A 27,949-nucleotide genomic window follows, 5' to 3' on the forward strand; every position below is an offset into this window, starting at 1 on the left:
ATCAGTTGTACCCAATTTCAGTTTGAGACAGCCAAAACAAATAAAATTTTAGCAAATTTAAATAAAATTATATCATACTGTAAAACCATACTTACCCTTCAAAAAACGCGAATACTCTATAAATAATGTAAGGAATACTCCTTCGGGAGTATAGGACTGCTCCAAATCTAATCTGTATTCATACAAAAAATGTGCTCCAATTAACATTGCGATGTCCTAGAAGAGGAGTGGGTGATCCCAATCTCGCTTTGTTTGTGAGTATTCCATAGAGTACATACGTGAGAGTACTTTCCAAAGTACTTTCACTGTAGTACTCCATGGAGCACCCACAGAGGAATTGTGTCGGAAAGAATTATCGAAGTGAATTTAATTTAAAATGAAAGTAAATGAAGAGGGGCAATACAACTTTTATATTTTATACTACGAATAGTCTTATGTTATTTAGCATTTGTGTGAATAAAGAAACTAATATTTCTCTATACATACTATAGTATGTATACATAAAACCAGTGCGCTGCTGCATTTTATCAGAGTTGCTAAAGTAAAATTTTATTATTAGTTATTTGCATGCAATATTTTACTTTTGGCAATCTGTTCGATCGTCATCGTGTCGTGATCACTGTCGTTAAAAAACGAGCAATGATCGGCTGATGGTGGTCCGCAAACGCATTACAAAGGAGTATCGTTAGAGTACTCCAACATGAAGAAAATGGAACACGTAATCCAACAATTTTTGCAGGGTAATTTAAGTAAATGAAAAGCCGCGTCGTGTCGGTCTACTGTCGCTAGGTGGGCATTAACTCTCGGCACTTCTACGACATTTTCAAATATTTATTTGCTAACATTTCGGCTGACGAAGAGCAGTTAATTTTGCAAATAAGCTATTTCCCTGAACTTTATGACCTAAAGAATGAACACTGTATGAATATGCAGCGCAAAAATAATATAAGTGAAATTGGGGCATATGGTAGGTATACAGTGTAATTAAAATACAAAAAAGTAAGAAACTTTGTGAACCCACAGAGTGAAACACCTGTATTATTTGCCTGTCTATTGATTAAACTCGTACCTATCCACACTCAACACCAACATGCCCAATGTTTGTCTCGCCTATGGAGAATCACCGCACAAATCACTGGATACTTTTCAGCCTTTGGCGCGTGATTTAACAAATTTACCAAATGGTTTCCAACGAAGAGGTATGCAAACAACATTTTATATTTTTAGAACTAATAACTACATTGTAATATTCAATTTTCTCTTGAAGAACGTGCCGGATCACTAGGCATCGTTCGATCGCAATCTGCATGTTACACTGGCATGGCGCGTGCCAAGCTGCGATGCAGCCGCTCAGTCAGTGATATTCGTGACATAAGGGAAATAAGACCAATGAAACGAGAAGAAACGACCCTTGCTCCCATACCTGCCAAGACAACATGCTCTGCATATACAGGCGCATCTGCAAATGCTACAACACAAATTAATTCTGTATTCAACTCAAATGTTACAGTTAATAGACCACCACGTATAGGTAATGTAACAGCTTCCACCACAGTATCTTCAAAAAGGCAATTACCAACACGACCTCAAATTTGAACAGGAGCTACTGGTAGTGGTACCGTACGCGCTGTTATGACGAATACCACGCGACAACAGCAACGAAAGCTGCCACCCATAACAAAAAAGCTACACCCAGTAGCGCCAGTTCCTCAATATCAACCACAGGTGCTGGAAAACTAATTAATAACCGTATACCGCCTTATAATTTTAAGGCGCGTTATAATGATTTATTCTTTTCTTTAATTCTTAAAGCAAAATATTAAGAGAAATGTGAGCAAATTAGTTCGTTAGATGGACTACCAGAACAGCTTGAAGAATCACAGGATCAGTTATATAAAACCAAAGAAAAACTAAAAAACTTTTACACTGAGCGTGATTGTTTAAATTGTAATTTGTATCTTTTTATTTAAAAAGATTTGATTTATTTCTTTTGCTTTATTTTTATTTGAACAACCTCAGGTGACATTTACCATCTGTCAGAAATGCATGGTACAATAAAATGGGTGACATGACAGATTAAATATAAGTACATTACCACTGTGCCAATCTGACTTAATGATTGACCTCAATCAGCTGAGGTTGTGTGACCTGCTGCACTTGGTGACTGAAGTGGGTCTTGTTCATCATTATTAGGCAGGCACCATTTACGAATTTTCATAGCTTCAACAATGCCATCATATGGCAAATGTGTCAGTTGGCAGTTATCTATATCCCTTATGATATAACGATCATTCGGTAGTACTTTGTGTATAACATACGGGCCCCTATACTTTTGAACGAGTTTCTTAATAGTTCCCACCGTGGTATCCACGTGCTAATGACTACAAAATCTCCTACTGAATAGTTTTTCGCCAGAACACTGTGTTTAAAAAAATTTTGGTAATTATACTATTGAGAACGTTCTATATTCCTAAGTGCCTTTTGCCTATTTTCCTCATGGTCTCTAGTGGCTTCATCCACTAGTTTGTCTTCCATGGATTCGGTAAATTTATCCACGATACTACCTCTTTGATTTACCCCAAAGAGTAAAACGCTAGGCGAGTTTTTTGTAGTACTATGAATACTGTTGTTTAGAACATATTCTATTTGAGGCAACTTGGCGGTCCAGTCGAAGTGTTCCACGGACTCAGTAAGTTTACTCAACATCGTCTTGAGGACACGATTTACTCTCTCGACCTGTCCATTTGCCTGCGGTGATGCTACTGCGATATTCTCGCCAATTCTCCTACACACTAAACCGCCCACTAGTTCATACCCAATGACTTCCTCTTTCTCCACTTTGGGCATGAGCTCCCTAAGCTTCTCGTCTCGGTTCTGAGCAATTTGGATCTGAACATCCAGATCATCCAAGTATACAGCGGCCACTAACTCACTTTCAACTTCGTCAGATCAGGGTTGCGAATCTACAAGTTGAGAATACTGACGACTGCTAATACTGCTTTCATCGGATTTTGAAGTGAAATTTATGGAATCGTATTCTATTTCCAACAACGGACTCCGGCTTAATGCGTCTACATGGCCCAAATTAGCTCCAACCCGATGCTGAATAGAATAATCAAAATTTTCCAGCTCCAATGCACACCTAGCTATTCTCGGATTGATCTGTTTCTTATTTAGGGTCATAGTGAGTGAGTTGCAATCTGTTATGATTTTAAATGGCACACCTTCTAAATTTATTCTAAATCTGTGGAGAAAATATATGATCGATAGGGTTTCTAACTCAAATCTATGATATCTAGACTCAGCTGGTGTCGTTGTTTTGGAAAAGTACGCTATTGGATGAAATTTCCTATCGTCCTGCTTTTGTAGAAGCACAGAATCAAAGCCCTGACTGCTTGCATCGCAATAAAGTTGTGTTTCACGTTTGCGAACATATATTGCTAACAGCGGTGAACTTTCTAAAATATTGCGTAATTCCTCAAATGCCTTGAAACATTCCCTTGAAAACCTAAGTTCAACATCCTTGCGTAGTAAATCTAAGAGTGGCTTAGCGATTTTAGAGACAGAAGTGAGAAATTTTCGAAAATAAAAAAACAAACCAATACAAGAGCGGAGCTCTTTATGATTCTTTGGGACTGGGTAATTCGCAATTGCCTTAATATGGATCCTTGAAGGCTGTATTCCTGAAGGAGTAACTTGATAACCCAAATACTCAATGACGTTTTAGCAAAACTTGCACTTCCTAAGCTTAAGTGCCAAATTTTTTTCTTAAGTCCTCCTAAGCACTTTACGTAGGATCCTAATATGACTTTCAAGATCACTTGACGCTGTTAATATGTCATCAATATACACAATGATTTCTTTTGCATCAATTAGGTCTCGGAAGATGTTATAAACAAATCTCTGAAAAGTAGCCGGTGCATTCTTTAACCCAAATGGCATTCTAAGGTACTCGAATTGTTCATGTGGTGGGACAAAAGATGTTAATGGAATAGATCCCTCATCCATTGCTAACTGATTGAACCCATCTTTCAAGTCCAATAGAGTGAGCCACTTTTTCCCCGACATATAATGTATACAATCGTCTATTAAGGGCAATGGAAAATTGTCGCGAACTGTTTTCTTATTCAAAGATCTATAATCGATGCACATACGAGTTTCGCCACTCTTTTTTTTACCAGGACAATCGCAGAAGCATAAGGGGAGTTACTAGGTCGTATAATTTCGCGTTTCATTAAATCATCAGTGATCTTTTGTACTTCTTCCCTATCCTTAAACGATAATCGTCTTGGCAAAGAATAGAAAGGTATATCGTCCGTTGTTCGGATTGTCATTCTATAGTCATACGGTTTTTTTTTTCAATTGATGTAGGCGATAAATATTTACTAGACAACACTTCCATTACTACCCCTCTTTCTCGTTTAGCCAAACTGGGCCCTATATCTATTTCCGACTGAAAACCAATTTCATCTATTGCCCCTATCTCTTTCACAGCTGAATCATAGAATCCGTCATATCATAGGGGTAATTGCCCATTTCTTTTGAGTCCTGCTTATTATGATCACATCTGTCATATACTTCACTTAATGTAGGCTTATTACAATCTGATTTAACACTTAAGTTACCATCAACAAGTTTATTAATAATCGAATCAGATATATATTTTTTTGGACATTCTTTATTTAATTCAGTATCTCTAGAAGGTACCTTTTCTTTTACGTTTTTATTAAATTCATTTGATATTTCATTTAATTGTATTAAGTGAATGTTAAATTTTTGCAAAAAATCTCGACCAATAATTAATGGAAAAGTTAAAGTTTCATCTGGAACTATTATTACATTAATATTTCCAATTAATTTACGAAAATAAATTGCACACAATGCTGTGCCAAAAGAATATATCCTTTTTTTACCCACAACAACGAATTGTGTAGGCTTTGCCCGAAATAACAGCTTAACAAATTTTTCAGCAACTGATCTTTGCAAAAGGCTAATAGAACTACCGGAATCGAAAATAGAGATAATATTTGTAAAACCTGTACATCTTTTTCGATTTTTATCGTAAAAGGCCACACTTACCTCTTGCTGAGATTGTAAAGGAACATAGTCATCCATGGATACGGCTGCAACTTGAGATGTTTGGGTTTTCTTCTTTGGGCAATTGCGATGCATATGTCCTAGTTGGTGGCAAATAAAACATGACCCGGCTGAGCGTTGCGGATTGGGCAGGCACTTTGATAATGCCCGAATAGCGAGAAGTTGAAACAACGTACAGTGGAAAGATCTTCAGTAGTGTTTGCCTTTACTGCGGTATTTGATACCTCTGTGTTCAATGGTTTGCGCGCACCAACACTGTGTCGACGTTGCTCGTAAATTTCCATTCGGCGTATGAGTTCGCTTATGGTATTAGCGCCATACAAGATGCTTATATTGTTGCTGCTCTCTGGGATTCCGTCCACTATAATGTCAACCAACTCCTGCTCCATTATCTCCGATTGGGCAGCGATTGATTGCATTGTCACCACATAACTGACACACGATTCTGACGGTTTTAGTTTGCGTAGCCGTAGCTGGCGATAGACCTCCTGTCGAGAGCAATTACGGCAGAACATTGCGCATAATAAAAGCTTCAGCGTGGAGTAATCCGTTAGGCCTTGGTTCAAAACGAATTCTTTCGCTGTCCCAGTCATGCATCGGCGCAATGCTAGGCATATATGTCTTTCATTGTAGTTGTTAGCATCAGCATAGTCTTCAAACTGTAAAAACCACCGATTTATATCGTACTGATTGTCGCCACTAAACTTCGGGACTGCTGCATCAAGTTCGTCGAAATGGATATACTTTCCTATGCGCACGTCCGGACCAGACTCCAATTGCTGGACTACACCTTAGAGCTCTATTACTTCTTTACGTAGCTTCAATAACCTTAACTGCTCTTCAAGGTGGTTTATTTCTCCACTTGATGGTGTGGCTTCAAGGCCTACAGACACGTTGTTGTTATTGTAGCGATAAGGTTGCTCCCCGAAGGCTTTGGGGAGTGTTATCGATGTGATGGTCCTTTGCCGGATACAGATCAGGTACGCTCCGGTACCACAGCACCATTAAGGTGCTAGCCCCACCATCTCGGGAACGATTTATGTGGCCACATTAAACCTTCAGGCCATTCCCCAACCCCAAGTTCCATGAGGAGCTTGTGTTAGTGAAATAGGATTCGCCGCGGATAGGTGAGGTTGACAATTGGGTTTGCAGAAGCTATATATTGCGCTGGCAACCTGAATGGTTGCGCTACACAGCCCCTTGGATCTAGTATTTTAGTCGCCTCTTACGACAGGCATACCTACCGCGGGTATATTCTGATCCCCTAACCCGCTGGGGAGTTAGAAGAGCTGGGTCAGAAGCAATAGTTGGGCTTATGACATAGTTTGCATCGGATTCATTCATATGAGGCTGAGTGGAACCATACCAGGCAACGTTGTTGGTAGTCTCACTGGGCATTACGACGGTCCCACCAGAGGCATCGGACAGCATAACAGCGGGTGAATTATGATGTACAGCAATAGTAGTAACAGCAAGCAACGTAGTGGCGAAGGCAGCAGGTGATGTAGTGGCAGAGGCAGCGGTAACGGCAAGAAATGTAGTGGCAGCAGAAACAACAGGAAATGTAGTGGCAGCGGCAGCAACAGGCAATTTAGCAGCGGTGACAACAGGCGCTATAGTAACAGCGGCAGCGACGGGCAATTTGGCAGCGGTGACAACAGGCGCCATAGAGGCAGAGGTAGTTGCAGCAGGCAATGTATTGCCAAAAGTACTAGCTAGAGCGGTCGATGAAATGGCAGAGGCAGCAGGAGCACCAGGAGCAGGCGGAGGTACAACGATGGTGCTAGGTTTTCTTTTGGTACCTGTGGATTTCTGCTCCACTGTCGATTAGCTTGATATATTAAAACGTGTGAGCGGCATTTTCACTTTTTTCTTTTATGGTTCGAGTTTTTCTTCTAATATTTATTTATGCGAATAGAGGGTAGCACCCCACACCTGAGGATGTAATTTATTTCTTTTTATTTAAAACGATTTGATTTATTTCTCTTCCTTTATTTTTATTTGAACAACCTCTGCGTTTCGCTGTCACCGGAAGAGGCCGGCCCCAGGGCAAACCCGAAGTTGGCTGCATTTCCGCCAGCAGGTGACATTTACCATCTGTCAGAAATGCATGGTGTAATAAAATGGGTGACATTTCAATATAAGTACATTACAAAATCAGCAACTGAAATCCTTATATTTAAAATTTGATTCCATTACGGGCTCACTTGTGAAGACTAAGGAAGAATTGGAGTGTATAATGCATGAACATAAGGTCAATATATTTGCATGCAAATTGGGAATACTTTAAAAATACTCTAATTTGTTTTTTTTATATATTCTATTTATAGATTCTAAAAGAAGCCCACGATACACTTACCCATGAAGTACTACAGCTACGCGAACGATCCACACGTTTAACAACCGAAAATTAATTGTTACATGAAGATTTGACTGCCTGCAAGGAGCAACTGTTTCATGCAAACTTGGAACGTAAAGAATTACATAACACTATGATGGATTTGCGTGGCAATATACGCGTGTTCTGTCGTGTAAGGACGCCATTAGATTTTGAAGAAGATAAAGTACTCTGTGGTTGGAATTATATTGATGAATCCACAGTTGAAATACAAAACTATGATAAGAATAAAGGTGGAGCGCACAATTTCTCCTTTGATCAAGTCTTCCATCCTAATTCAAAACAGGAGGACATTTTTGAGATGGTGTCACCTTTAATACAATCTACCTTGGATGGTTACAGTATTTGTATATTTGCTTATGGACAAACCGGCAGTGGAAAAACATATACAATGGACGGTGTGCCGACAAAAGCTGGAGTGATTCCACGCACAGCCAGAATACTTTTCGATTCCATTAAAAATTATAAACGTCTTGGTTGGGAATATGAAATACTTGTGTTTAGGAAGGATGCCTAACTTTTCCGCAACTGATTGCGACCCCCCCAATGCAACTCTGCAAATCGATACTCGATACTCGACTTAATTTACAACCACCCACACCATCACCCTCATGCATGTGCATGCATGTGGGTGCCTTTCCCCTCCAAAACGGAGGATTTTGCGGGTCAACGGTTGTAGCTTGCTATACAACCGGCCTCTTTGATTTCAACAGACAACCAGTTAACATCTGCCGCCAAGGATCTCCGCCGCTTCCTACAACTGTACAGTCAGGTTTGTATTCAATTTATTTTATCTTTACCAAATAAAGTGCATTATTATAAAGAGGAAAATCCTCCTGTGTTTCTTATTTGTCTCGTTTGAGTGAATCCTCTATTCCCACTGAGATCGACCCGGTGCGCCCACCTCTCCAGGATTAGACGCACACCGGCCGAACATTTGGTCCTATCTCACCAGGAATTGGAAACAGCACCTTAACAATACAGTCCACAATATAATTAGCCCGAAAAATTCATCAGGAAAAGTATTTTGCCCATCAACAAAAAGTATATTATTTAATACCAGCGTCAAAACACTGAGCAAGCGACAGCCAGCGGAAGCCACTGCAGCACACAAGCTACTTGCCACAGAATCACCAGAACAGCAAACAGCCACAAAGTAAGTGCAATATTTCTTGCCACAATTTTTTTGGTTATATACAAAAAAATAAATAAATAAAACAGTCTAAAAAATAAATATTCTCAGTGCCACACGCGTAGTGATTTGGTATTAAGTGCGAAAAGTGTAAAAAAAAAAAAATTTGTGACGAAAAGAAGGAGAAGTCCAAACGCGTAACATTAACGCTTTTAATTCCTTGTGACTATCTGACACAGCACAAGGAAGAGGTACACATAACCTCACTTTCACATAAAATTTCACGCCATTCGATTTAAATTTTATTTTTGCATCACTTTAATTTCACTAGTTTCTTAATAAATTTTCGCACAAGATTTATTACACGTTTTTACACTTTTCGTCGAGTTCATACCAGCGCGCGCACTTATTATACAATACAATTTAACTTGGAAGTGGCGAGTGGCCCCCTTTATTTACACAAAACACATTGGTGTTGCTTCCCCCTGCTCCCTGTTTTACGGTACAAATAATCTGCAAAGTCAGACAAAAATAAACAAATTAAAAGTAATAATCAATTCTGCGTAATTTTAATAGTTGTTCGTTGGGTGATTCGCTCAGGCTTTCAAGTTTTATATCCCTTGATTAATTCGCTTTCCGCTTTAATCCATGAACATGGATCCATATATTAGATTGGCCGATCGAATAATCGAATTCGAGGCCGATTTTAATGACATAAATGCGGCTCTGCACACTATACACACTCTTGCAATACAGCAAAAAGAGTTGCAAGCTAAGTGGGAAAAAGCCGAGACCGCCCTCGAGGAATTGCTTGACTCTGACACGCTCGATGCTAAGAAAATTGCAGCGGTCAAGATCAAGCATAAAGCGGCATATGCCGTATTCCTGAGATGCATGTCGAACATGGCTGAAGTTCAAACTAAATTGAAGGAGGAAAAAGATAGGGCAGTCAAACCTGAGGGAGAACGCGCGCGCGAACATAGTATCCACCTGCCAGCTTGTGATACTGAGGTGTTCAAGGGCGACTACCTATCTTGGCCAACGTTTCGTGACCTGTTCACGGCCATATACAAAAACAACAGTCGCCTAAGCTCGGTAGAAAAGTTGTTCCACCTCAATCAGAAAACTCAAGGTGAGGCAAAGGACATCGTCAAAAAATGTCCCTTGACAAATGAAGGCTTCGAAACAGCCTGGAAAAACCTATGTGAGAGATACGAGAATAAGCGGATTCTCGTAAACTCACAACTACAAATTTTGTTTAATCTAAAAAAGATAGATAGCGAGTGCGGCAGCTCTATCAAAACCTTACAGCGCGACATAAATAATTGCTTGGCATCTCTAAAAACACATCAGATCGATGTTTCAAATTGGGATGCGATTATTACCTATTTATGTTCGACAAAATTACCTGAAAATACGTTGGCTCTATGGGAGCAGAGCATTGACCACAAGACGGACATATCCAAGTGGGAGTATATGGACAAATTCTTGTCAAATCGTTTCCAGACACTTGAAACCGTGTCTGGTTTTACAGGGAATGCCACTTCTAAAGTGCAAAAATCAAACACGTCGCGCCAGTCGACGGAAAACCCTACAAAAAGACTTGGTGCTTTTCAAACCAAAGTAACCAAGCAAACAACAAAATCAGTGTGTAAAATGTGCAAATCTACGGAGCACAGATTACGCAACTGTTCACGTTTTTGCGATTTAAACCCAGTAGAAAGGATTAAATTCGTCAAATCCACAAATGGCTGCCTGAATTGTTTATCCCCAGGACACACAGTGACGAGGTGCACCAGTTCATACAACTGTTCCAAATGCCACTCTCGTCACCATACGCTCCTGCATGCGGACACACTTCAGCAACCGGCGGTACGAAATCCCTTCAAAGATGCGGATAATGCCCCATCAACTTCGGCACAGGCAAGGAAAAGACAGAAATCGGGACAACCACCTTCCTCGGCGAATCAGAATGTCAAATCCTGCCATGCCAATTCCAGCACAGGCGTGCTATTAGGAACTGCTCGCGTACACATTCACCATAATGGTACCGACTTCTCCGCGCGGGCATTAATTGATTCTGGGTCTGAATGTTCCTTTATAACTGAAAGACTGAAACGCAGAATCAATTTGCCAGCGAGGAAAATGCATGCCCATGTTTCAGGCATCACAAATGCGGTGTCAGCTCAGGTGATAGAAGCATCCAACATCGAAATACGTTCACCAGTGGATCCCTGCTTCAGCCTGACTACACCCGTACTAGTTCTAGCGAAACTCACTGGGAATCTTCCATCCTGCCATATCAACGCAATGACTATGCAGGCATTCCCAGACTTGGTTTTGGCAGACAAGAGGTTCTACGTCAATGAAGACGTAGACCTCATACTTGGCGGAGACATATATCCCCAAATTATAATGAGCGGTATAAAAAAGAACGTGCTAAACACACTCTTAGCCCAAGAGACAGTGTTCGGTTGGATACTAACCGGTCGTATCGAATCACCGAATCCAACGAAGAGCATTATGTCGTTCTACAACGAGGTTGCGTTAGACAACCAACTCAAAGCTTTCTGGGAGGTAGAAAATGTACCCAAAAATAAAATATTAAATGAAGATGAAAGGCACTGCGAACAACTATTTAAAGAAACAACGCAGCGAAGTGAGAATGGAAGGTACACCGTGTCACTACCATTCCGGCAGGATTACCCTAACAATATTAACTTAGGACCATTCCTGAAGCGTGCATGCTCCCAATTCTTCCGGAATGAGGGGCGGCTAATAAAAAACCCAGATTTAGGTAAGGAATATGTTCGAGTGTTGTCAGAATATGAAACGCTCGGACATATGGAAAAATTGAAAAGAAATATCCCATCCGACGATTCGGATCATTACTTCCTGCCCCACCACGCCGTTATTAAAGCAGAAAGTACCACTACAAAGGTACGCGTAGTATTTAATGCCTCGAGCCCGACGGCCAACGGTAAGAGCTTAAATGATATTCTACTCCCAGGCCCAGTTCTACAAGCCGATCTACCCATCCTTATATTACGATGGAGACTATACCGCTTTGTCTTCAATAGCGACATCGAAAAGATGTGTCGTCAAATTTGGGTGAACGATAAGAACACCAAATTTCAACGTATTGTGCATCGCACGTCCCCGAATGACCCTATTAGTCTTTATGAATTAAAGACGGTTACCTTCGGAGTGAATTGCGCTCCATATCTCGCGATAAGAACGCTCCTACAACTGGCAGACGACGTGTCAAACTCACACCCTACAGCGGCTAACATACTACGAGAATACATGTATGTAGATGACGTGTTAGCGGGTGGACATACGATCACATCGACTATTAAAGCCAGAGATGAAATTCGTCAAGTCCTACACTTAGCGGGCTTTCCACTTCGCAAATGGACATCCAATTCAGAGGACATTCTAAGGGACATCCCCAAAGCAGACCTGCTCAATGAAAACTTCCTGGCATTCGAAGATACCAGTTCAGTTAAAGCGTTAGGCATTCGATGGAATGCCCTCTCCGATTTATTTTATTTTAAAGCAGGGATGCTGGACAACCCGGAAAACATTACGAAGAGAGCGATACTATTAGCAATCGCCAAACTTTTCGATCCTTTGGGATGGCTGGCACCAATGGTCATTGTGGCAAAAATACTCATGCAGAGTATTTGGCTGGAAGGCACCGCTTGGGACGAACCAGTATCTACCAGTACGCTGGAACGATGGAAAACCTTCACCGACCAATACCATGAAATCGATAAAATCCGGATACCTAGATGGGTCAACTTTTCACCAGGAACCGACATCGAGATCCATGGATTTTGTGACGCATCCGAGAAGGCTTATGCAGCAGCCATTTACATGCGCGTCAAAACGGATGATAAAGTCTGCACGAACCTGCTTCTAGCCAAAACCCGAGTAGCCCCAGTGAAAACTCTTTCTCTTCCACGTTTGGAACTTTGCGGAGCCGTGCTGTTAGCAGAAATCACCGAATCAATTTTCAGAAACCTTAAATTGGAACCAGTGAAAGTGCACCTTTGGACGGATTCAACTATCGTCCTCGCATGGATAAGGAAACCGCCTTGTTCTTGGTCCACTTTCGTCGCACATCGGATCACCAAGATCATTGACATGGTCGGAAATAAGGACTGGTTGCACGTAGATTCAGAATCTAACCCAGCAGATTTAGGTAGCAGAGGATTACCTGCGTCTGAATTGGTCAACAATTCGTTGTGGTGGCAGGGACCTTCTTGGCTGCAAGAAGACACTTCCCAATGGCCAGCACAAGAAAGTGACTACATCACCTCCGTAGAGGAAAAGAGGGCGAAGACCTGCGCAACAACAACAGTAAATACTACCGATGTTCTTTAACGCTTTTCAGACCTACCTAGGGCTTTACGGGTGCTCTCATACGTAATGAGGTTCTACCGAAGAACTCACCCCAAAACAAAAAAATCATTTCAGGTCGAGTCACCTTTACTCTTTCCTGATGAGATCAAATTAGTAACCCAACTCTTAATTAAAATCTATCAGAAACAACACTATAGTTCCGAATATAGTGATCTAAAGGCCGGAAAACCAATAGCAGGGAAAAGTGCAATACTCTCACTTAATCCCTACCTAGACCAACATAGCATCATTCGGGTAGGAGGGCGACTGGGGCGTCAAAGGACTTAGCTTTTAATGAACGCCACCCAATCCTCCTCCCATACAACTGCCGGTTATCCCGTCTGACAGTCCTAATGTTTCATCAACAAAGTCTGCATGGGGAAAACCAACTCATGTTACGTCTAATACGCACCCAATACTGGATACCTAACATCAAAACCATGATTAGGGCAACAATTCACAATTGCAAAGTTTGCACTGTACACCGAAAGCGTGCTCAGACCCAACTTATGGGTATTCTCCCTCGCGAACGCACGACATTCAGCCGTGCATTCACGAATACTGGAGTCGACTTCGCCGGACCCTTCAACATTAAAAGTTACCGCGGCAGAGGGTGTCGACTATACAAAGGCTATGTCTGCCTTTTCGTGTGTTTTTCCACACGAGCGATTCATCTGGAGGCCACTACTGACCTCAGCACCCCATCATTTCTTGCGGCTTTTGCCCGTTTTATATCTAGACGCGGATGTCCCAAAAACGTCTACTCCGACAACGGTACAAACTTTGTCGGAGCTTCACGATCCCTACGATCGGAATTCAAAACTTTCATTTCACAAGCCCGAGACAATGCTGTCTCGAAGTACAGCCACTAATCACTCACTTGGCATTTCATCCCTGCGGGCGCTCCCCATATGGGAGGGCTGTGGGAGGCTGGAGTGAAAAGCTTCAAAAGCCATTTCAAAAAGTTAGCCTCACCACACAAATTCACCTTCGAGGAATTCCATACCCTCCTGTGCCGCATCGAGGCATGCCTGAACTCGCGGCCGCTCAGCCCGGCGTCCAATGACCCGACGGACCTAGAGCCGCTCACCCCAGGACATTTCCTCACTGGCAGCCATCTCCTGGCTCCGCCAGAGCCGGATGCGAGTGAGAGCCCTGCCTCGATGATCAATCGGTGGCAGAAACTCAAGGCCCTCCATCATACTTTCTGCAAGCGATGGAAAACCGAATATCTCACCGAGATCCAGAAACGATACAAGTGGAAACATCCACAACCTAATCTGAAACCCGGAGACCTAGTTGTTATCAAAGAGGACAACCTCCAACCCAACGAATGGAGAATGGGGAGAATCGTCAACACACACCCAGGCTCTAATAACCGTGTGCGTGTTATTGACGTTCATACAACCAGGGGACAGACCACTAGACCAATTACGAAATTGGTACTCCTTCCGTCCCACGACAAGGAGGATTAAATGTAAGGGGCCAAAGCCCGCCTTACAAAACCCAAAAACCAAAACTCTATTTCCCCCCAGCTACCTAAAATCAGAGGCCCACGGTTGGTGATAGTATAGAAGGCAAATTAAGGAACCAGCGTCTTCGTGTCTCTCTATCCCTAAGCCTGTGGTTCACCGGAGCCATATATTATCATCAACCCCCCGGTCTCGTGAGGGTGCGAGTCTACCGGAGGGGAAACCTAAGGCGTACTACGCGATGGCAATGGGGAAAGGGAGCGCGGGACATAAAGACGCGTTCAACCACGCGCCGTGATGCCCCGCTATCCCTAAGCTTCTGTCTCTCCCGAGGCCCTCATTATAATCAACCCCCCGGTCTCGTGATGGTGCGAGTCTACCGGAAGGCGATCCTACATCTTCTCTTTTTTTTTTCTCCACCCCCGGTCTCGTGTCGAGTCTACCGGAGGGAATCCTACACCTGACTACTGGTGGGCAATGGGGAAAGGGAGCGAGACGCACGAAGACACGGGAGAGCTTACCAAAAGCTCGCAAACAAAAAAAAATTTTTTTTCTAGGTGCTTTAACAATACTAACCGAGGGCCCCCTGAACAGAAACCCCCACAAGTCACTCGCTCGCCCCGAGCGAGGACACCAGAAACCATCACATTCACTCGTTATCCCATAACGAGGACATCATAAAAGCCTACCGCAGAAGGGCGAACCGATCTGCCACAAAACACTTATTTTTTAAAGAAATTACAAATAACACCCCAAGTCACTCGCTCACCAGAGCGAGGACAACATCAAACCCAAATTCACTCGCTCACCCCGAGCGAGGACACAAGAAACAACCCCCGGTCTACCACAGAACATAGGCACTCGGCTAAAGGCACGAGGCCAACAGGAATTTCATCTCCTAAATAATAGAATTTAAAAAAAAAAAAAAATCAAATAAAATTCTTTAAGAGGCATGGAAGTTTTCCCCATTATAAACGCAGTATATACTGATAATTAGTTGAAACTCGAACAATCACAACTCGTTAAGGTTTTGGTTATTTAGCAATCAGGTTTTCAGATCAGACAATTTCTAGTTTTTCTCAAACAACGTGCAGAACGTTGATATTTATTCTACGAACTAATTCTGAAAGTCATGCATGCGCCAACTAAAGAATGGCCGCCGTTCTAATGGGTCGTTGGAGAACCCAAGAAATGTTTTAAATGCAGCCCTCCACTCTTAAAAAAAAAAAAAAAAAAAAAAAAAACGTTTATGATCCTACTTTGAAATTTTCCACGGTATCTACTCAGAAAGAGCGATCCAATTGTACTCATAGGTAGAGATATTCAAATTCAATCAACAGCCTTTAACTCGCGAATCGGATTAAGGAAATATGGTGAATAGGGGTTTCTCTTAGGTACGAATGTATTGACAGATTCTTTTTTTATCGTCTCACTGAACAAGCACTTCCAGATCCAGTACACTCCTAGCCACCCCCCCCCCCCTCCCTTTTTTATTCTCTGGCACACTATGGCCAAAACACGGGAGCTTAGGACTTGTTGTTTTTCAACAACAAACATCACAAACAGTCATTATAAGGGCTCGGTACAAAACCAATCCGGGTCCCGAAATAAAAGAATCCCGACACGAAAAAATACCGAAATGGCAAAAAGTCAACTGTTTCTACCGGCTTAGTGTGCTACTGCCCCAGTGACCTAGTTTTTTTTTCAAGGGCAAGCAAATACATATATGTATATATATATTCGCACGCCACAAATTCACCATACCAGCTGTCAGCTGACCAATAAAGACACGACAGGGTTGCGCGCCATCTCAAAATGGTACGTGCAGATAGAACGCGTCGTTGAGAACGCATCGCCAATCTGCATGCAAGCACCGGCAGCTGGTACACTTTCCAATTTAATTACGATTTGCGCTGTTCGTCAGGAGCTTTCGCACAAAATTAAATACATACCTTCGTCAGCCTCTACGCTTCGTTTTAAACTCGGTTTATTCATATATTTTAACGTACGTTTGTTAATAAAACAACACGCGTATCACGAAAACAAGTAATTTTGCGCGGGTGGCTTGGAATCACGTCCGTTCCAACCTCCCACACACCGCAATCTTGCTGGTTTTGTTGAAATGCATAAGCTGCTCGAAATCACAGCACTAACTACTTTGCAAAAACGCTCTCGTCACTCCACGGCATTTGACTAGTCATTTTACGGTGATAGGTTATACTCGTAGTCACATTTGCATGGGCGTGGGTAGGTTTTGTGACCAGGTGTTTTGTAGGGTAATAATATAATACATAACTGCCCTACAAGAACACTGACTATCATATGACTATCATCTGATTGTCAGCAATGTCAACCTAACGATCAGCGCCTCATACAAACTTTCTATCACAAACTTAAGGGGACTTGCGCAAATGTGATGTAAACAACTGTGTACGTGTGAGTTTTTGTTTCCTTCTTATACACCAACATCGCCTACTGATTAAGTATATAGCCATACTGCTCACTCTCATTCCTTTTCCTGGATCAGTGCTGACACTCTAACTATCAAAAAGTGTCATAAATGATAGTTTACTGTAGATATCAGGTTTGACTGTTATACTATCATAAATGACCATTGTTATATTCCGCCAAAAATGAAACAATGCTTTTTGCTTTTTATTTACTTTATTTCATTACGTTTTTAATTTTGTACGTGATAAAAGCATACGTGTTTTATTTGTTTAAAATAAATAGTTTTATAAGAATTCGAGTTCAAAATGTTCAATTTAAATTCAGAAAATAACAAAACAACAGAAGAGCGCTTTCCTCATGCGGAAACACATTTAAAAATGAATCAACACTAACCACTATTATTTTTCGCGTATCAATTTTTTGAGTGCACCCCATACATTCCGCCAGCTTTTGCTATTTTTTAATATTATTTTCGATTTTTTTTTCTTTTAGCATGGAGCTTTGAAATGCTCTCTTTTTCATTTTTTAAACTTATTTTTTATATGGTTTTCATCGGTTGAAAATGGCGGAATTTAAAAAATAACAAAACAACCGTGATAATCATTTGAATGTCATATGACAGTCAGTAGTGACAACATGATTAAATCGGATAATCTGTTCTCGCATACATAAAATTCCGTTGAGAATTATGTATCTGTCTCACATGCATTATGGTATCTGCTGTATGTTCTTTTGTTCTGTACCATGTGTCCGAAGCCTTCCCAGTTTCAGTCCTTTTTCATGATTATAGGCTGTCGTTGGGAACATGCGGACATGCGTGAGCGAACAAAGGAACATACATAAATTTGAGTATCAATGTATACGTCATCGCAGGATCAGCATTGTCAATTACAAGTGTGAGTGTATTAGTAAAACTATCAGCGTTTCTTGTAGGGTGACGAAATGCATGCGCTGCAGCGAAAACCCGCATCACCCAACCAACCTCACGGCCACTCGCCCTGGCACATCAATAAAATGCCACAGTCGACCTGAGAGCGACACGACACGTTATACGCTGGAACGGAGACCTCGGCCTCTCCGTCCAGCCCAGAAAAACCTCAAAACCCTCGAGTCTGGAACGGAGACCTCTGCCTCTTCGTCCAACCAACAAAAACCGCAAATCTGGAATGGAGACCTCGGCCTCTCCATCCGAAACGACAAAAACCAAAGAATAACAAAAAATGGTGCCACTCTGGAACGGAGACCTCAGCCTCTTCGTCCAGCCTTACTGGCCATCGACTATAGATATATTACGTTCTGAATTTCTATATTTAAGAATTATGTATAATTCAATGGCAAGAAATATTCACTTCACTGTTCATAACCGCTAATTTTTTCATCTTAGCTCAGGTGGCATGCTAAGCAAGTCGGAAAGGATTCCCGGCCATTTTGCGTCGCCGACGAACTTTTCATTTAGATTAAGTTTAGTGTGTAAGTCTTATACTAATTTTTTCTCGTTTCAGCGGAGGTCATTGGCGGAAAACGATGTTGCGTATCGCAAGGGGGCCGGCATGTTTAGGCAGGATGCCTAACTTTTCCGCAACTGATTGCGACCCCCCCAATGCAACTCTGCAAATCGATACTCGATACTCGACTTAATTTACAACCACCCACACCATCACCCTCATGCATGTGCATGCATGTACATGCACGTGTATGTGTGCTTTTTGTTAGCACTCATGCATATGCATGTCGGGGTTGATGTGTGGGTGCCTTTCCCCTCCAAAACGGAGGATTTTGCGGGTCAACGGTTGTAGCTTGCTATACAACCGGCCTCTTTGATTTCAACAGCCAACCAGTTAACATCTGCCGCCAAGGATCTCCGCCGCTTCCTACAACTGTACAGTCAGGTAATATTGTATTCAATTTATTTTATCTTTACCCAATAAAGTGTGTTTAGCTATTCACATTAATGGGAGGGGGTAGGGGCACTCACCAATGGCAGTCACTTGGCTTGCTAAATAAGCACACGATATATTTTTTATTTCATATACTAATAATTAGGTTTATTTCTTTATTTCACGATTTTAGTTCACAACTTTATTTCACTTCACAAGATATTTGTTTGATTGTAATATAATAAACTTTATAAACCTTAACTTGAACCACTACTAGGTAATTCAACCGCGCGCTCTAAAAAACAACTGTCTGCGCGGTCATCGATGACCGCTCGTTGAGCTGTGCAGTGAGCATGCAAATCAACATATACAAAGGTAAGTAAATAGAAAAGAAGCGGTAGCTTTCCAACCTCTTCTTAAGAGTTTTACATTAGGATTTTAGGGTAAATGTGGATATAAAGGGTAAGTATAAAATTCAAATTTTAGTGTAACTTCAGCAATGCAATTTAAGGTAAGTATTTAACAGGTCAGTATTTTTACAGGTAAGTTAATCAAATTGGATCAAATTTTCATCCATGTCTTCAACATGGCGGCCGGCCTGCGGAGTCGACAAATTTAGAAGCTCTTGCAGTTTCTGTAAAGTAACCTTTGCTTGATTAACCAGCTTCCTTATGTTACGTTGGCTACCACTACGGCTCTGCAAACGAGCGGCTGGACGTTCAATTGTACGGTGTCGCGTTCTTCGTTGTTCCTCGCGCCTATGACGCGCGGGTGGCGGAGACCTCGAATGTCGGTTGCGTGTTGACGTTGGAACGGACGGACGGTGCAACAAAGTATGATGAGCTCGGCCGCAGTGGCGGCAGCTGCCGGCGGAATTGCATTCGCCGGTGGTATGTGACGTGGCCAAGCAGTTGACACAGTAGCGATGGGCGCGTGCTGACTCATATCGCTCTGCAGGAGTCATTATTAGAAATGCGTGGCATTGGCGCAAAGCGTGCTGTCGGCAACATAGGCGGCATTTTCCCAACTCCATGATTAGATCTGTGGAGAAAAACGTTAGAAGAAAAAAGAGAAAAGAAACTCAGCATTAGGGTAAATTGAGGTTGAACTGAGGATAGGATAGTTCTAGCTGGGAAGAAAAGGGGCAAGAGAATTAGAATGGGGTCAATAAACAGATTTTGGTGATGTTCCGCGTTATTACTCCATTTTGAGTACGAATATCGAGGACGCGAACATTTCCATCGGGACCTGCATGCAGTTTTGAAATGCGTCCGAGGCGCCACTCATTGGGTGGCAACAGATCATCTTTAACAACGACTAGGTCGCCTTCTTTCAGGTTCGCCTGAGATATTTTCCATTTTTGTCGTTTATGCAGTTGTTGAAGATACTCATTCTTCCAGCGGTTGCTGAATTGATGGTGTAAGACTTTAAGTAATTGCCATTTACGAGTTGGATTTAGATTTTCTGCATTGGCTTCCGGCAGGGACAGCAGGGGGGCACCACGGAGAAAGTGTCCTGGCGTTAGCGCGAGTAGGTCTGTAGGGTCCTCCGACATGGGAGAAATAGGTCTGGAGTTTAGGACTCCTTCAATGCGAACGATGAGGGTCGTGAATTCTTCAAAGGAGAACTTATGATTACCGGCTACTTTTGTTAGATGGGTTTTAAAACTTTTAACTGCTGCTTCCCATAGCCCACCCATGTGAGGAGCGTATGGTGGTATGAATTGCCAAGAAAGGCCTTGAGGAGCATATTTTTCGGCGATGTCTTGACCTGCTTCTTGGAGAAAAAGAGGTACTTCCCTTTGCATCGCTCGATGAGCGCCGATAAAGTTCTTTCCGTTGTCGGACATGATTTTGTGCGGCATTCCGCGGCGGCCCACAAAACGCGCAAAGGCTGCTCTAAACGCTTCGGTGGTCAAGTTTGAACAGACCTCAAGATGTATGGCTTTAGTTGAAAAGCGCGTCGTAGAGTAGAGGTTTTGACGAGGAATGGTCCAGCAAAATCGACTCCTGTCGTGTGGAACGGGACAGTATACGTTGATCGTTCGGCTGGCAACGCTGCCATGATCTGGGAATTCATCTTCTGCTTGTGGATCGTGCAAGTCTTGCAGTGGAAAATATATGACTTTATCTTTTGTTTCAAGCGCGGAATATAATATTCTTGCTGTACCATCCGAAGCATGAGTTGCTTTCCTGCGTGAAATAGACGATTGTGAGTAAAGTCGAGGAAGAGGGTACAAAATTTTGAGGACTCCGGAATGATGATCGGATGACGTTCATTATCACTAAGTGGGGCATAACTTAGACGTCCATTCACGCGCAATATTTCCTTCTGGTCTAACATCGGGTTCAATGGCAGTAGCGGACTCTTCCTACCTATCGGCTTAGAGGCCTTTAATAAAGAGATTGCTTCCGCATAGTACATCTGTTGAGTTACGATGATAAGGCGTTCCTTTGCATGGCAAATCTCTTCTGGAGAGAGAGAATGTGTTGAAGGGACTTGTTGTTTTCTCGCTTTGTGGATGAACCGATACATGTACGCGGTAACGCGGAGGGCCCTAGCGAACGAAGAGAAACGTTCTAAGGGATCCAGGGCCTCTCCGGTGTGTAATGCTTCGACCCGTTTTTGTTCTGGTGGACTGGAGTTTTGAGGAACCGCTTTGGGCCAGAAATCGGGAGACTTGGATAGCCACTCCGGGCCTTTCCACCATAGGGAGGATTCAGCTAGCTCTTGGGGTTTGCATCCGCGTGTTCCAAGGTCTGCTGGATTGTCGCCGCTTGACACATGGCGCCAAGTAACATTGCCGACATTTTTGAGAATTTCCGCAGTGCGGTTTGCTACGTATGTCTTCCAGGTGGAAGGTGGTTTTTCCAACCATGCTAACACGATTGAGGAGTCTGACCAGAGACTTAGCTCATGTGGGGGCAGTTTCAAATGAGAGCATATTTGTTTGACTAATTTTGAGAGTAGTACTGCCCCACACAATTCGAGGCGAGGGAGGCTTACAGTTTTTAAAGGGGCTACTTTGCTCTTTGCTACTAACAAATTTGTAGTGAAATCATTATCGCTATTCTGCACTCTGAGGTGAACGCATGCGCAGAATGCTTTTTCTGAGGCATCAGAGAATCCGTGTATTTGAAATGGTTTGTCGGGAGAAAAGTCGACCCATCGGGGGATTTTTATGTCACCTATCGCTGCGAGATTTCCCCGAAAGGTGTTCCATTTGTGTAAGGCCAGAGGTTTGATCTCTTCGTCCCAGTCCGTTCCTTCCAACCAGAGTTGTTGAAGGAGAGCCTTGGCTAATATCATAATTGGCGCTAACCATCCTGCCGGGTCAAACAATTTCGCTATTGCTGATAATATTTGTCGCTTTGTCCTTGAGTCGGCGGCTGGTAGAGGGTCATATGAGTACGAGAATGAGTCGTTGATAGCGTTCCATTTTATTCCAAGGGTCTTTGTGGAGCTGACATCATGGAATTTTAGAAAATCTGCATCGAGGAGATCAGATTTTGGGATGGATTTGAGCATTTCGGGGTGATTAGCCGTTATTTTCTTCAGAGGAAAACCGCCTGATCTCAGAGCTTCGATAACTTGGGTCATGGAGTTTATTGTGGACTGTAGGTTATATCCGCCAGAGAGGATGTCATCTACATAAGTCTCGTTTAGAAGAACATTTCTGGAGAGGGGGAATTCATCTTTGGTGTCTGCTGCTAGCTGATGGAGGGTGCGGATTGCTAGGTAGGGGGCACAGTTCACACCAAAGGTAACTGTTTTCAGTTTAAAATCTTCGAGCTGTGATTTTGGAGATCTGCGTACTATGATTCGCTGATAGTCCTGATCTTCTGGGTGTATGAGTATTTGGCGGTACATCTTTTCGATGTCGCCATTAAAAACGAACTTGTAGAGGCGCCATTGTAGGATTACCAGCATCAAGTCGTTCTGCAGGGTCGGACCAGTGTGTAGTACGTCGTTCAACGAACTTCCGGAATGCGAGAGTTTTGAGGCATTAAAAACGATCCGTACTTTTGTTGTTTTGCTGTCGGGCTTTATGACAGCATGATGGGGCAAATAAAATGAGTAGTATTTGCCTTCCTTGATAATTTCGAGGGGTGAAGTGGGTTCCATGTGATTCATGGTTAGATATTCTTCCAATACTTCAGAATATTTTTCTTTTAGTTCTGGTTTCTTTTCCAATGATCTTTCTATGCTAATATACTGCTGTTGAGCAGCGGGTCGTGAGTGACCGAGGGCTAATGTTTCCGGGAAATTTTGTTTGAATGGGAGTTTTACCATGTAGCGACCATCTTCTTTTCTGGTGGTGCTCCTTTTGTAGAGATCTTCACAAAAGGTGTCTTCATCTGCGAGCGGTGTGGTGGATTGAACTTCTTCCTGCTCCCAAAATTTTTTGAGGAGTTCATTTAGAGAGTCGTCGGGGTTTTCAATTATGCGGGTTGAAAACGTTGAAATTTGTTCAGTTATTGGGCCACTCAATATCCAGCCGAATATGGTGTTTTGAGCTATGAGGCTTCCTGCGACGTTGGTTTCGAGGCCTTGCAGGAGGATTTGTGGGAGTATGTCGCTACCTATTACCATGTCTATTCTCCCTGGAGAACAGTAATGGGGGTCAGCTAGTGCTAAAGAGGAGAACTGTTCAAGATTTTCGATCACCACTTTGGAAGAAGGGAGGAAGTGTGTTAACTGTGGTAAAATTATGGCTTGGGTAATGATTCGTGTCGTTAAATCCCGAGAGCATATTGTTATCGAACAAATTTTATTGGAGTTTTGTACTATTTGTCCGCCCATCCCTAATATCTGGTAATTAGTCTTCTTGGTTGGTAGACCTAGCAATTTTTGTATTCGATAGGTTATAAATGACTTTTGGGAGCCTTGGTCCACCAAAGCCCGTACCTTGAAAGTTTCTCCTCGATGGAGTATCGGGACCACTGCCGTGGGCAATAACGTTCTTTCTTTGTTACTGGAGAAGTGAGATAGAACTTTGTTGCCTGAATCTTGCGTTTTTGTAGAGTTTTGGGCTTGTGATTCTTGGAGCTGCATTGCCTGTTTTGATGTACAGGGATCTTCTTGATCATTGGTTTGGGTCTTGGACTGATTTCTTCTCTGATACTGTCGGGAAGTGTTAGGGTTCGCTGGCCGAGATGTTTGATAGTGTAGCAGAGAGTGATGTCGCTTTTGACAATATACACATTTGAAGTTGCTACAACATTCGGCTTCTAAATGGGAGAATGCTAGACAATTTTTACAATAATTATTGTCTTTTACGAACTTGTTGCGCTCTGACACACTGAGTTGCTTGAATTTAACGCAGTTCATCATGGAGTGGTTTGAATTACACAACTTGCATGATACTTGTCGGAGCTGTTCGCTATGAAAGGAGTGAGATTTATTTTTAAAGTTGGATTGACTTTGAGGTGTCGATGATCGAGGGGTGAAGCTCGAGTTTGAGTTTCGAGGTTTGCTTGGCCTGTATGTACCTAGTCGCTCTACCACTTCGTATCTGGTCGTGAGGAATTTATCCATTTCCGACCAAAGTGGTAATTCCTTTCTGGACTCCAGAGATTGTTCCCATAAAGCCAGAGTTTCATTGGGGAGTTTTGAAGAGCATAAATAAATAAGCATAGGGTCCCAATTACTAGTGGGTACGTTATTAGTGTTAAGGGTAGAGAGGCAATTGTTTATTGTGGTTTGAATTTCTTGAATTCTTTCCCCACTTTCATAGAATACGGGTTGCATATTAAAGAGAGTTTTAAGTTGACTGTCTACAAGAATTCTTCGATTCTCGTATCTAGACTTGAGTGCACCCCAGGCTAGCTCGAAATTTTGGTCATTGAGGGCGTATTTTTGAATTATGAGGGCTGCTTTTCCTCTGGTTTTTTGTCTCAGATGGTAAAGTTTTTGGGCTTGGGACAATTTAGGGTGATTTATGTATACTGCCGTAAACATATCCCTAAAGGACGGCCATGTCTCATAACCACCGTGAAACACTTCTGTATCACACGCGGGGACTTTGAGGTAGGGTTCCCGGTTATTCAGGGCTACTACAGGTGGGGACTGGATTTGAATGCTGGATGTTGGTTCCAACGTTGCGAGAAGCTCATTTATTCGAGCTTTCGTGCTGATGTTTGTTCCCATCGCTGTGTCATATTTTTCTTCCAGAGATGCAATGGATCGTTCATCCGTGAGGTTCAGGTATGCTACTTCATACGCTCGTTCTATTAGGGATACGTGCCTATTGAGTTCCTCCATGTAAGTTTGCAGACTAGGTTTTGTGTGATCTGCCTCATTGCAGTTCCAATATTTTCCGCAAAGCTTTTCGAATTTTGCTATCTCGAATAGGCATTTCCTCACTGATTGAGTCGCTTCTTCTTCTTCTGCCAGTGATTTTGATCGTGTTTTAGGTCCTTGGGGTGCTAGAAGCGTATTTGTTTTTTCACCTTTTTCTTCAGCCATTGTAGTTTCGTTGAAGTTAAGCTGTTTTTAATGGGTGGGATTTCGTTTGTAACGGGTTGCAAGGAGTATACTTGTGAGTATTACTAGACTGTATTCGGAGTCGCTGGGTTTTTAAAATATATTGTGTGTAAGGAATACAGCAGAGTAGATTTGATATATTGCGTCTTAGAAGTACACAGGAAAGTTTCAAAATTCAAGCCTTGTGTGTTAAGAAGTACACCGGAGTATATTTAAGGGCTTATGTATTAGGAGTACACGAGGAGGTTTTTATAGCTAAAATTATTATTAAATGGAGATAATAATTAATAGTTATTATTAAGGGAGATAATAATTCCTTTTTTTGTAATTAATTTATTGTGTGGCTATATTCATTCGATAATAAATAAAATTTGACCACTTTTTTTTGTGATTTGTACCCAGTGTATTTTTGTGCGTTTTTTTTTGCTATTCTGATTCACTGTGCGGCTACTGTGTACATATATATATTTCCTTTATATGCAATAAATTTGAGAGGGCGACTTATGCACTTGCTTCAGCGTCTCTGAATACAAGTATGTATGTGTGACGCAATTTGAGTACAATTTTTTTGTACGCTGTGTTGAGGGTGAAATTATGTACTTGTCTCAGCGCTTCTGAGCCCAAGTGTATTTTTGTATATTGCTAACTGCAATTTTTTTGGAAGTTTTGATTATCGTGTGCTTTGTTTGGGAAATGGGAGAAACAGAATTAACGTGTGTGTGAGGTGACTGTCCACATACGTTGGCGCCAATATATTGTTTTTTGACCGGAATGCAAATTGGGGAAAGGAGATTTACGTGGTACGGTAATTAGCAGCGGGTAAGTAGCCGGTAAGTATATTACATATATAAAGCGAAGTGAAAAGGGCTGGTATATAAAACGGGTGATATTCATGTATTTAAAAATTTGTGTGGCTTATATGTCTTAGCGGATTTTGGAAAGAGTATATACAAATTGGAGATTTGTATGAATATATTATTTAAAATGCAACAAATGAGGTTTCTCATTTATTATATTGATCCGTTAAGCTATGCAAATCTTTCTACACAGTGATATGTATATATGTGGTTATGGGGTAAAATATTTAACCGCACTTACTTTAATCTTAGGACTACCTTGTATACTGTGGATCTATATTATTCTGGGTAACGGGGATTTCTCCTAACGGCTGGTTAATTATGATGTTGTTGTGGTTCCTGGTGCTGATTTTTGTCGACTGTACCTTTGATGATTTTTAATTTCTCACCTTAGACCCTTTTGTGTTTATAATATTTTTCTTTTAGGGTATATGTATATATTTTTTTCCTTTTCCAGGTCACCAGGTTTTAATTTAAATATTTGAACATTTTTCTTTTCAGGTCACTAGCTTTTGGTTTTAACCCTTGTTTTTTTCTTTATATATTTTTTCAATGTTTTTCGAAACCTTTATTCCAAATTTTCTCTTTTCAGGTTTTCTCTTTTATGTATGTCAACGTTACCCTTAGTTTTCTCACTTCTATATCTTTTTAGGCCTTTTTGCAGAAAATAATTATTTCTTTTTTTTATTCACTTTTCCTTTTTTTCAGGTTTTCAATACTTTTTACTGATTTTCACTGTTGATTTTATAGGTTTTTTGTTTTTTGGTTTTTGCCATCACTCTATTTGTGTGCACTTAACAATTTGTTCCTGTTTTTTTCGTTTTTAACACTGGTTCATTTTCCTATGGCACCGATAGGACCATCCATGTCTTCAACAAAGTGCATTATTATAACGAGGAAAATCCTCCTGTGTTTCTTATTTGTCTCGTTTGAGTGAATCCTCTATTCCCACTGAGACCGACCCGGTGCGCCCACTTCTCCAGGATTAGACGCACACCGGCCGAACAACTTGTAACACTTTTGGAAATCTATAAAGAAGCCTTATATGATTTGCTGAGCAACGAACAGAAAGATATGGAAATACGCATGGCTAAACATAATAAGAACGATATATATGTGTCAAATATAACGTAGGAGACTGTAACCTTCACGTTTATGCGATTTGATGCATGTGGCAAAAATGAATCGTGCCACGGCTTCAACAGCAGGAAATGAACGTGCATCACGTTCTCATGCTGTTACAAATTTGGCCTTATTGGTTTTCACGCCGAGAAAAATGAGACATCAGTCGGAACGATAAATCTTGTAGATTTAGCTGGCTCTAAGTCACCCAAAACTAGTCCAAGTATGAGCGAAACTAAAAATATAAATCATTCATTATCGGAGCTCACAAATGCTATATTAGCATTATTGCAAAAACAGGATCATATACCATATCGCAATTCCAAATTAACGCATTTATTAATGCCTTCATTGGGAGGCAATTCAAAAACATTGATGTTTATAAATGTAACTGCATTTTTAGATTTAGATTGTTTTGTATTGTAATTTATGTAATTATTATTATTTTTAATAAATTAAATAATACCCTGGGGAGAGTAGATACTTCTCAAAATACTCCCAAGTAAATACTCCATAGAGTACACACAAGCAAAGCGAGAACTGCAGTAGGTGATCCTCTAAATACTCCAATATGCCGAAAATGGAACATAAAATTGCACGGAGGACCCCTGATTTTAGCAGGGTAGGAGAGGACCACATATTCCGGCTCT

General features: G+C 41.6%; 1 pseudogene; it reads left to right on the forward strand.

Annotated features, from left to right (window-relative positions):
- Positions 1–1,090: 1,090 nt before the first annotated feature.
- LOC137239754 (protein claret segregational-like) lies at positions 1,091–27,725 on the forward strand (annotated as a pseudogene).
- Positions 27,726–27,949: the final 224 nt, after the last annotated feature.

This window comes from Eurosta solidaginis, chromosome 1 (assembly GCF_040869045.1).
Source record: "Eurosta solidaginis isolate ZX-2024a chromosome 1, ASM4086904v1, whole genome shotgun sequence".
In the NCBI taxonomy this organism is placed as follows: Eukaryota; Metazoa; Arthropoda; class Insecta; order Diptera; family Tephritidae; genus Eurosta; species Eurosta solidaginis.